Source organism: Dendrobates tinctorius, unplaced genomic scaffold, assembly GCF_039654945.1.
Source record: "Dendrobates tinctorius isolate UK_male_01 unplaced genomic scaffold, ASM3965494v1 ptg000051l, whole genome shotgun sequence".
Lineage (NCBI taxonomy): Eukaryota > Metazoa > Chordata > Amphibia > Anura > Dendrobatidae > Dendrobates > Dendrobates tinctorius.
The window spans coordinates 8359122-8371568 of NW_027361719.1; the positions used below are offsets into that span (position 1 = coordinate 8359122).

The 12447-nt window shown below is 51.6% G+C and overlaps 1 protein-coding gene across 1 annotated transcript in view; it reads right to left on the bottom strand.

Annotated features, from left to right (window-relative positions):
* The window catches only part of HIGD1C (HIG1 hypoxia inducible domain family member 1C), a 49170-nt gene extending 44840 nt beyond the window's left edge, over positions 1-4330 (bottom strand). The window contains exon 1 of the mRNA XM_073576753.1: positions 4150-4330. The gene's annotated coding sequence lies outside the window, so the exon portion shown is untranslated. The remainder of the gene's footprint in view (positions 1-4149) is intronic.
* Between the last annotated feature and the right edge of the window lie 8117 nt (positions 4331-12447).

Below are 12447 nucleotides of genomic sequence, written 5' to 3' on the forward strand. Positions count from 1 at the left end.
CAGTGCCCTGTACACAGACAGTGAGTCTGCAGCCATCACTACAGTGCCCTGTACACAGACAGTGAGTCTGCAGCCATCACTACAGTGCCCTGTACACAGACAGTGAGTCTGCAGCCATCACTACAGTGCCCTGTACACAGACAGTGAGTCTGCAGCCATCACTACAGTGCCCTGTACACACAGTGAGTCTGCAGCCATCACTACAGCGCCCTGTACACACAGTGAGTCTGCAGCCGTCACTACAGCGCCCTGTACACACAGTGAGTCTGCAGCCGTCACTACAGCGCCCTGTACACACACAGTGAGTCTGCAGCTGACAGTGCAGCGCCCTGTACACACACAGTGAGTCTGCAGCCATCACTACAGCGCCCTGTACACACAGTGAGTCTGCAGCCATCACTACAGTGCCCTGTACACACAGTGAGTCTGCAGCCGTCACTACAGTGCCCTGTACAGACAGTGAGTCTGCAGCCGTCACTACAGTGCCCTGTACACAGACAGTGAGTCTGCAGCCATCACTACAGTGCCCTGTACACACAGTGAGTCTGCAGCCGTCACTACAGCGCCCTGTACACACAGTGAGTCTGCAGCCATCACTACAGCGCCCTGTACACACACAGTGAGTCTGCAGCCGACAGTGCAGCGCCCTGTACACACACAGTGAGCCTGCGGCCATCAGTGCAGCGCTCTGTACACACACAGCCTGCAGCCATCACTACAGCGCCCTGTACACACAGTGAGTCTGCGGCCATCAGTGCAGCACCCTGTACACACAGTGAGTCTGCGGCCATCAGTGCAGCACCCTGTACACACAGTGAGTCTGCGGCCATCAGTGCAGCACCCTGTACACACAGTGAGTCTGCGGCCATCAGTGCAGCACCCTGTACACACAGTGAGTCTGCGGCCATCAGTGCAGCACCCTGTACACACAGTGAGTCTGCGGCCATCAGTGCAGCACCCTGTACACACAGTGAGTCTGCGGCCATCAGTGCAGCACCCTGTACACACAGTGAGTCTGCGGCCATCAGTGCAGCACCCTGTACACACAGTGAGTCTGCGGCCATCAGTGCAGCACCCTGTACACACAGTGAGTCTGCGGCCATCAGTGCAGCACCCTGTACACACAGTGAGTCTGCGGCCATCAGTGCAGCACCCTGTACACACAGTGAGTCTGCGGCCATCAGTGCAGCACCCTGTACACACAGTGAGTCTGCGGCCATCAGTGCAGCACCCTGTACACACACACTGAGTCTGCAGCCATCACTACAGCGCCCTGTACACACACAGTCAGTCTGCAGCCGTCAGTACAGCGCCCTGTACACACACAGTCAGTCTGCAGCCGTCAGTGCAGCGCCCTGTACACACACAGTCAGTCCGCAGCCGTCAGTGCAGCGCCCTGTACACACACAGTCAGTCCGCAGCCGTCAGTGCAGCGCCCTGTACACACAGTGAGTCTGCAGCCGTCAGTGCAGCGCCCTGTACACACAGTGAGTCTGCAGCCGTCAGTGCAGCGCCCTGTACACACAGTGAGTCTGTAGCCGTCAGTGCAGCGCCCTGTACACACAGTGAGTCTGCAGCCGTCAGTGCAGCGCCCTGTACACACAGTGAGTCTGCAGCCGTCAGTGCAGCGCCCTGTACACACACTGAGTCTGCAGCCGTCAGTACAGCGCCCTGTACACACACTGAGTCTGCAGCCATCAGTACAGCGCCCTGTACACACACTGAGTCTGCAGCCATCAGTACAGCGCCCTGTACACAGACAGTGAGTCTGCAGCCGTCAGTACAGCGCCCTGTACACACACAGTGAGTCTGCAGCCGTCAGTACAGCGCCCTGTACACACACAGTGAGTCTGCGGCCGTCAGTACAGCGCCCTGTACACACAGTGAGTCTGCAGCCATCACTACAGCGCCCTGTACACACACTGAGTCTGCAGCCGTCAGTACAGCGCCCTGTACACACACAGTGAGTCTGCAGCCGTCAGTACAGCACCCTGTACACACACAGTGAGTCTGCAGCCGTCAGTACAGCGCCCTGTACACACAGTGAGTCTGCGGCCGTCAGTACAGCGCCCTGTACACACAGTGAGTCTGCAGCCGTCAGTACAGCGCCCTGTACACACACAGTCAGTCTGCAGCCGTCAGTACAGCGCCCTGTACACACACAGTGAGTCTGCAGCCGTCAGTACAGCGCCCTGTACACACACAGTGAGTCTGCAGCCGTCAGTACAGCGCCCTGTACACACAGTGAGTCTGCAGCCGTCAGTACAGCGCCCTGTACACACAGTGAGTCTGCAGCCGTCAGTGCAGCGCCCTGTACACACAGTGAGTCTGCAGCCGTCAGTGCAGCGCCCTGTACACACAGTGAGTCTGCAGCCGTCAGTGCAGCGCCCTGTACACACAGTGAGTCTGCAGCCGTCAGTGCAGCGCCCTGTACACACAGTGAGTCTGCAGCCGTCAGTACAGCGCCCTGTACACACACTGAGTCTGCAGCCATCAGTACAGCGCCCTGTACACACACTGAGTCTGCAGCCATCAGTACAGCGCCCTGTACACAGACAGTGAGTCTGCAGCCGTCAGTACAGCACCCTGTACACACACAGTGAGTCTGCAGCCGTCAGTACAGCGCCCTGTACACACACAGTGAGTCTGCGGCCGTCAGTACAGCGCCCTGTACACACAGTGAGTCTGCAGCCATCACTACAGCGCCCTGTACACACACTGAGTCTGCAGCCGTCAGTACAGCACCCTGTACACACACAGTGAGTCTGCAGCCGTCAGTACAGCGCCCTGTACACACAGTGAGTCTGCGGCCGTCAGTACAGCGCCCTGTACACACAGTGAGTCTGCAGCCGTCAGTACAGCGCCCTGTACACACACAGTCAGTCTGCAGCCGTCAGTACAGCGCCCTGTACACACACAGTGAGTCTGCAGCCGTCAGTACAGCGCCCTGTACACACACAGTGAGTCTGCAGCCGTCAGTACAGCGCCCTGTACACACAGTGAGTCTGCAGCGGTCAGTACAGCGCCCTGTACACACACAGTGAGTCTGCAGCCGTCAGTACAGCACCCTGTACACACACAGTGAGTCTGCAGCCGTCAGTACAGCGCCCTGTACACACACAGTGAGTCTGCAGCCGTCAGTACAGCGCCCTGTACACACACAGTGAGTCTGCAGCCGTCAGTACAGCGCCCTGTACACACACAGTGAGTCTGCAGCCGTCAGTACAGCGCCCTGTACACACACAGTCAGTCTGCAGCCGTCAGTACAGCGCCCTGTACACACACAGTCAGTCTGCAGCCGTCAGTACAGCGCCCTGTACACACAGTGAGTCTGCAGCCGTCAGTACAGCGCCCTGTACACACACAGTCAGTCTGCAGCCGTCAGTACAGCGCCCTGTACACACAGTCAGTCTGCAGCCGTCAGTACAGCGCCCTGTACACACACAGTCAGTCTGCAGCCGTCAGTACAGCGCCCTGTACACACACAGTGAGTCTGCAGCCGTCAGTACAGCGCCCTGTACACACACAGTGAGTCTGCAGCCGTCAGTACAGCGCCCTGTACACACACAGTGAGTCTGCAGCCGTCAGTACAGCGCCCTGTACACACAGTGAGTCTGCAGCCGTCAGTGCAGCGCCCTGTACACACACAGTCAGTCTGCAGCCGTCAGTACAGCGCCCTGTACACACACAGTGAGTCTGCAGCCGTCAGTACAGCGCCCTGTACACACAGTGAGTCTGCAGCCGTCAGTACAGCGCCCTGTACACACACAGTGAGTCTGCAGCCGTCAGTACAGCGCCCTGTACACACACAGTCAGTCTGCAGCCGTCAGTGCAGCGCCCTGTACACACACAGTGAGTCTGCAGCCGTCAGTACAGCGCCCTGTACACACAGTGAGTCTGCAGCCGTCAGTACAGCGCCCTGTACACACACAGTGAGTCTGCAGCCGTCAGTACAGCGCCCTGTACACACAGTGAGTCTGCAGCCGTCAGTGCAGCGCCCTGTACACACACAGTCAGTCTGCAGCCGTCAGTGCAGCGCCCTGTACACACACAGTGAGTCTGCAGCCGTCAGTGCAGCGCCCTCTACACACACTGAGTCTGCAGCCGTCAGTACAGCGCCCTGTACACACACAGTCAGTCTGCACCCACCTGGCGGCCGACCTGTGCTGTGCCTGCTCTGCTCTGACCTGAAGACAAACTACTGCGCAGTCAGGTGACAGAAGCGACAGCTGCTGGGGTCCACTGACGTCATCAACGCGTCGCAGCCAATCAGTATACGCTAAGTAATCGCTTGCTAACACCACTGTGCAGAGGTGACCGCCGGAGAGCAGGCCCCGCCCCAACTGGCCGTGTAACCAATGAGAATCGCTGTGACATTGAGCTAGCGCCAGGCCTCACCTGCCTCCTATTACATAACATTACAGCCGTAGTCTGCACATGTGCAGTGGCGAGGCATTCTGGGACCTGTAGTTCTGCACAGTGCTGAAGCACCAGCTATCCTGTGTACTTCTCTGTATTTGCAGTTTATTATTTACACCTCAGGGTTGTAGTCACGGCAATAACGCTGATTTACAAAATCCCAGCTGTACACACACTGACAGTGACGGCAATGACGGACACACACAGCCATACATTCATAGGAAGTCTGGTTGTGGCATAAATTTAATAGGAAAGGTCAGAACAAACCCTTTATGTGTTGGAGGCTGCGTTCACTCTTGCGCTCTGACAGTCCTTTTTGGAGCAGGGGTGGGTGCAGCCTCCAACCTGCTGTACACCATACTTTCCCTCCATGTCAGGGGGGTGAAGACTTACGCACTGCTCCGGAGGAGCGGTGCTGTCACATCTGGCTCCCCATGACAATAGGTTCCTTTAAATTCTAAAAAAGACACAAATCGTTTAATGAATTGGACAAAAAGCCACAAATTAAGACGTATTCACACTAAAAAAATGCAATAATGAACGCGGCCTTTATGTTTTCTTGCAGCACTTGGAAGTCCTTCAATATGACAATGTGGCCCTCAGACCAGAAGATGTTGTGTCCCCGCCATTCAGGGGAACGGGCAAATGGAATGAAAGGGAATGTGTCACTATGATCGTACCCCTAAGCCGTCTATGTGGGCACACAGGTCATAGGAAGCGGAATAAACCCTGATAGCTGCGATCCGATGTCTTATTCCAGAGAAAGCCATGTTTTTCTTATACGTAACGATCTGATACAGAGGACTTGTCAGCACGACGTCATTGAGCTGCGCTTGTGCCGCCTCCGGGAACCCTTTATTGAGCTGTGAAATCAGACTGCGCATGTGCCGCCAATGACGGAGGTGTGGGCTCGGAATTTCATACAAGACGCAGGTCACTTCCTTCTGTTTGAAACATCTGTGATCGGCCATTTACTCACCAGCAGCTCCGAACAGAATAACGCAAGTGTGAACAGGTGCAAGATGCTACGACTGCATAATATACAAGCCAAATAATACAGCAGCGTCTTGTAAGCGCCAAGATGTCTGCAAACATTGAACATATGAGATTTGGACTGATTTTTGCTACATAGATTATACTTCTAGAAAAGAAGGTGCTTAGCACACAAACTAACCAATACATGTGAGCGCGTCACTCACGACAAGGTGACACTTCTTTGCTAATCTTTATCAGACATGCCTCTCCCAGGCTGTGCTGCTGTATTCTTTTGTTTGTATAGTGACCTGTCATTGAAGTGCCAGAGGCAGGCTGAGGGGCCAAAACAGGAGGAGAAGACCCTACCCACAGTATTGCCCATGTGCACAGAAATTGGATTAACCAACAACCAGGGATTTATTCACTAAAGGATTCTTCACTATTATGGCCAAGTCATTACATTACAAAAACCTGGTGACTTGTTATTTGTAACATCTTTGGGCCGGACAGTGATCGTCCTGAGAATCTGCCTCTTGAGCTTATTATTATAAATCAACAGGAGTGTTACCATTGTGAGACATAGGGCGGAGTCACACTTCTCGTCCAGGGTTAATAACACCAATGTTAAAGTTGCAATGTGTCATCTTTGGTCCTAAATTATTTACACTATATACAATTTTTGTGAGCGTGTCCTGCCCTTCTACTGGGTTATTTTGTTTTTTTTTAGAAATGAGTATAATGTTGTTTAAATTTTTTTTAAATAATTTATTAATAAAAAATATATTTTAATTATTTTTCTGGATCTCTTTATCAGCAACTGTATGATATAAGTCAGTTTTTTGGTAGATTTATGCTATTGAAGTGCCAGTTTATAATAATAATCTGTGGACTAAAATTTTGTATATTGACTCAACTTAGTATGTCATTGCAAAAGGATTTTTTATTGTTGCAGTCTGTAAGGCTGTGTTCACACGTAGCTTTTTTTGCATTCTTGCGGCGATTTTAAACGCGTGATTTTGCCACGAAAACATAAAAACCACCATGGTTACTTACCGGTAGCCGGTTTTTCCGGAACCCATGACAGGACACCTGAGAGAGGGATCCGCCACGCCAGGACAGGAACCTACTGAAATATAAGGGGCGGCACCTCTCCCCCGCTTCAGTTGGTTACAGAGCATGAGAGGACTTCCCGGTTAGTTACATGTTTATCCAACACCACATCACACAAATACACCCTACTAGCGTTCACACCCATACGGTGAAAAAGGGGTGGGGAGAATATACGGGTGCTGTCATGGGTTCCGGAAAAACCGGCTACCGGTAAGTAACCATGGTGGTTTTCCCTTCACCTATGACAGCACACCTGAGAGATTTTTGGAGACTTTGAAACACCTTAGGGAGTGACCACCGCTTGTAGCACTCTTCTACCAAAGGTCAAGTCAGCAGAGGAGGATAGGTTTAATCTATAGTGTTTAAAGAAGGTTGATGGTGAGGCCCAGGTAGCGGCCTTACAAATTTGATCAATTGATACCTCTGCCTTTTCAGCCCAGGAGGTCGCCACGGCTCTGGTGGAATGAGCCTTGATGCCGTCAGGAATCGGAACACCACTAGTTGAGTAGGCTATACTAATGGCCTCCCTAATCTATCTGGCAATAGTCCTGTTAGGCGCCGGATTCCTGCAGCTACACAGCAGGAATCCAGAGCATCACATGCTGCTCTGCAGCAAGTCATTCCTGAGGCTAAGTTCCTCTGCCGCTCCACTGAGCATGCTCATGAGACGATCTCCCATTGGACGTGCTCAGTTCATTCTCCAGATCTGATTTGTCCATCTCAGAGATCTAGACGGTCCCAGCAGCGCACGGCAATAAAAGGCCTTTTTTTTCCCTAAGCTGTGCTTAAGGTTGTTTTTTGCCCCCCCGGTGGCCATTAGGATTATTGCACTGTGGTGTCGTTTGTTCTAAGTTTACCCCTGGTGGTGGTGAGCGTCATTGCACTCTAGTTTCTTTAGCTAAGTGCACATGATTATTATGCAGGTGTGATTGCTGGCTCTGCTATAAAAGAGTCACAGGTGTTGCAATCAGTGTTGGTGATAGTGTTCATTTCAACCATCCTTGGTGGAGGAAGGAGCTGGAGAGCGTTCCTTGCAGCACTGTCTTAGCCTGGTGTGAAAGGAGTCATATGGGATTTCCTAGTAGCTCTGACAGAGCTTGATGGCAGCGATTCAGGAGGAGAGCTGCATGCTGGTGGTGGACTCTGTTGCCAGGAGCAAGTGCAACAGGGTAAAGCTAAGTGGTGTCTCCCTGTTTGTGTTTTTCCTTAGTGTGTATTAGTACAGTGGTGGGGCCAGTGCCTGCGCCACCCAGTTCCCTAGCAAGGGATAGGTGTAGGGTGTGCTAGGGCGACAGGTTCCAGATTGGCGCCCGGTGCGGAACCAGCATAGGGAACGTTAGGGACACTGACTCAGGGGAGTGCAGGAGGTCTCCACGTCCCCTTTCCCTATCGCAGGGCCCACCGCTGTAACTGTTTCCCTTCCCTCTGTCTTGTTGTTTTAGTTACCGGCCTGCGAGCCGTGTCACACAGGACAGTATCACGTGCCGTGTCCTGTTATTCTAGTTACCGGCCTGCTGGTCGCGTCACACAGGACGGGTCCACGTGACATTTTGCTAGATGTGTGAATGGTGATGGATGTATGATTCTGGTGACTGACTTATTAAGATTCTCCTCCCTCTATTACGCATGTTGATAGGGAACTATAGAAAGAGTTAGCGCCAGTCAGTGGCAAGCCATAGTACACTGTGTACACCGAACCTCTACACTAGCGTCCGGTGGTGTCACGTCTCTCACGGCACTATCTCATAGCTGCTGTGTCTGCCGCCGCACTGCATTCAGCAGCACTTACCGGCGTTTGCAGTTGCGACGCCACACACACGGTAGGTCTAGATGGACACCGTTCCGTCTTGGACCCGTGTCCTGTGACCAGATATCGTGCATGCAATTTCGCTGAGACCTGTAAGTCTAACAGGCTTGGTGTTTATGATTATGTTACAGCGCCTCTGTGAGTTAACAGAGTCCGCTCTGCGCACATCGGGTGATGTTGAACCCATGCGCATTATACTGCCACATAGCGCGTCTGCCATTAATTAGCAGCAGTGTTTAAAACCTTCTGCACGGTGGACCCCGAGCGGCGAATGCACTTTATTATTTACAGGAAAGATGTATATCTTTGTACCGTGTTAGCCAGTGGATAGAAAAATATTCAGGATTGAGAGTCCTCAGTAGTTGATACCTTTTAATGGCTAACTGAAAAGATGGTAACACATTGCAAGCTTTCGAGACTACTCAGGTCTCTTCATCAGGCTAGACTAATACAAAATCTGAAGTCACATAAATATGTGACTTCAGATTTTGTATTAGTCTAGCCTGATGAAGAGACCTGAGTAGTCTCGAAAGCTTGCAATGTGTTACCATCTTTTCAGTTAGCCATTAAAAGGTATCAACTACTGAGGACTCTCAATCCTGAATATTTTACTTTATTATTTATTTAGTGTGTTCCGCTGTTCCTAACAAGTCTCGTTTGACACTCCATAACCCTTTCTGGCACCCTGAAAGACTACGAATAGGGACGGGGACCTCCTCCACTGGCTAGTCACAGATATATACACAGATATATATTCTAGCAGGGCTCTCCTAACATCCAAATTGTGGAATTTTTCCTCCCCTGGATTTTTTGGATTTTTGCAAAAAGAGGGAAGGACAAATTCCTGACTTCGATGTAAATCTGTTACTACCTTAGGCAGATATGCGGGGTCTGTTTTTAATACAACCCTATCCTGAAATACTTGTGTATAAGGTGGATTTACTGAGAGAGCCTGCAAATCACTTACTCTACGGGTCGACGTAAGGGCAACTAGTATAATTGTTTTTAGGGTAAGATACTTTTTGGGTAGTTGTTGAATAGGCTCATATGGTTCTTTTGTAAGGGCCTCTAACACCAGGTTTAGATCCCATGGAGCTATTCTTGGTAATGGAATAGGTCTGGACCTATGGCAGGATTTAATAAATCTAGCTACCCATCTGTTTGCTGCCAAATTGCAGTTATATAGCGTGCCCAGTGCGAATAATTGAACTTTAAGGGTATTTACCGCTAACCCCAGCTGTAATCCTGATTGTAAAAATTCCAAGATGGCACTAATTGGGGGCTCTTGCTCTAACGGCTTACCTAAGAACTGCAGGAATTTATTCCATGTTCTGCCATAGATATTAGTCGTTACCGGTTTCCTACTTTTTAGCAGGGTGGCCACTAACCCTGGAGAGAACCCTCTATCCATTAGAAGTGACCTTTCAAATTCCACGCCGTCAGATGGAATCTCTTGGCCTGAGCGTGGAATATTGGACCCTGAGTTAGCAGGTCTGGGATTTCCGGCAGAATCCATGGATCTGAGAGGGACATCATCCGCAGCAGAGAGAACCAGTGTCTTTTTGGCCAGAACGGCGCTATTAGGATCACCCTGGCATGATCTTTCCTGATTTTTCTCACTACTGTTGGGATCAGAGTCACTGGGGGGAACGCATAGGCTAGCCTGAAGTCCCACGGAATTTGTAATGAGTCTGGGTCGCCCCGTCCCAGGGCTGTGGGGTACTCGGTACCGGGCCGGTGTCAGGGGGATGTGTCACAGAAGCAGTGACCCGGTCCGTGGCCCTGGGCTCCCAAGTAATGGGGGATGTAGTTAATGGAATTGTTCGTGACGCCACCTGTGGTGTTTGGCAAGCAAGATGTTAAGCCAACGCTGCGTGCAGATCTTCTGGGGCTGATGGTGTGTTGCAGCATAGATGGTATAGCTCCCCACAGGTGAAGCTGTAACCCCAGGGCAGTGTGTAGGCGCAGGTAGTGTAGAGGATGATACCCAGATGTAGCGGTGTTGACAGTGTTGGTGCACAATGACTGGAAGACACCAGGGCTTGTAGTTCCAAAGCTTTACTCACAGTTTGTGGTACACACTGGTGCCTGCCTCCGTGCCGTGTCCTCCGGGGCAGAGACTCAATCAACCTCCCGGGCAAGTCAGGCTTCTCCTCTCCAACACTCCGCCAACGTGAACCTGTCCTGAACGACTCCTATATTGCGCTTTTGGTGTGAAGAGCTCCTAACAACTCTTCCTTGTACGGCAGACAGCTGTAGCCTACTTCGGGGACTTTCTCCTGAGTCCCGGCTCCCTATACAGATGCTGTTGTGCCCCAAGTCTTGGATGGGAGTAATGCATTTCCAGCCAACTACTCCACCGGTGTCTGCTGCAGAACCATAAGTGTCCATACAACCTCGGGGACCGGGCCCCGGCCTTGCGCTGAGAACCTATAGGCAGGGTTCCTCTTCCAACCCACAACTCCTCTCTGTTCTCCTACTCCTTCGTTCCGCGCTGTTCCTTCTCTCTCTCTTATAGAAGCTTAGGTTGCAGTTCTACGTCTTTCTCCTTCTGTTCCTTTCCTGTGCCAGCTGGCTCAGATCACTGAGGCAGCTGCAGCACTCCTTCTTCTCTCCTCTCCTAGGGAGTTTATTCCACTAAGACCAGTCCTCAGCCTCTCCTGACTGACTGTCTTCCTCCGCCTTGACCTCCGTCAGGCTGACCTCCTCTCAGCCTGCTCTCTGCTCTCGCCTGACCTCTTGCCAAACTGTCCTGTAACTCTAAACTTTCCCACTCTTTTATATCTAACTCCATCCACCTCCCAGCACATCTCGTGTTACCCACGAAAGGTGCTCTGCTAACCTCTAAGCATGGAGCCGCATTCTGGTCCATTGCTGAACTATCCTGTGTGGGTGCAGGTGTTTGAGTGTGGAAAGGAGTTCCCAACTTACCAACTTACCTAGTTGGTGGAGCACTACACCTTGGGAGAAGGTGCAGTACCTCTGTGGCGACTGAGCCTCAGGGGCGCCACAAGTCCACCACCCACGGCTTTTCCCTTGGGTTTAATGAACAGAATCTCTCCACTTGCCTGTTGTTTTTGTTGGCGAAGAGGTCTATCACCGGTTCCCCCCCCATAGCTGTATTATCTTTTGAAAAACGGACCGATTTAGAGCCCATTCCCCTTGCTTTAGTATATTGCGGCTCAGGAAATCGGCTTCTATATTCTCTACCCCCCTTATATGCAATGCCGTCAGAGAGAGTAGGTGCTGTTCTGCTCTCTGAAAAATGTTGCTGGCCGCCTTCATTAGGGAGTGTGATCTTGTACTCCCCTGGTGATTGATGTATGCCACTGTTACTCTGTTGTCCGACATGATACGGACATTGCGGCCACTGAGGAGGGGAATAAAGTCTCTTAGGGCTTTGCTCACTGCCCACAGTTCTCTCAAGTTGCAAGATGCGCCCTGTTCTTGAGGCCCCCCAGGACCCCTGGGCCACATGACCACTTAGGTGCGCCCCCCACCCTGAGGAGCTCGCATCTGTCAGAACTATGTCGGTCACTGGTTTGCATCCCTGATGTCAAGTTTGTCCTGTCTAACCACCAGTTGAGAGAGTTCCTGACCACTAAGGAAAGCTCCAGTCTTCCTTCTAAACGCCCTCTTAGCGATCTTTGTGCTAATAGAATTACCCCTTGAAGCTGTCGGGTGTGGAATTGTGCCCATCTGACCGCCGGGACACAGGACGTCAGGGTACCTAGCAAGGACATCGCGTTTCTCAGGGTCATGTGAGGTTGGTCTAGGGCAGCCAAGGTCACATTCCTCACCTTTTCTATCTTGGCCTCTGGTAGTAGACAGGCTTGTTGCTCGGAATCCAAGATAAACCCTAGAAAAGTCTGTTTTTTTAGGGGCTTGTTTTTTTGACGTTTACCATCCACCCCAGTTTCTGTAGGGTGTCGGTCACTCGTTTCAACTGTACAGTACAGTGGTCTTCTGGGCTGCCCACTATTAGGAAATCGTCCAAATAGGGTATTATGATCGTGTCGTGAATTCGGAGGAAGGCTGTCTTCTCCGCTACGACTTTGGTAAAAACTCTTGGGGCTATGGATATGCTGAATGGAAGGGCTCTGAATTGAAAATGCCTGAGAATGCCCTGGATATAG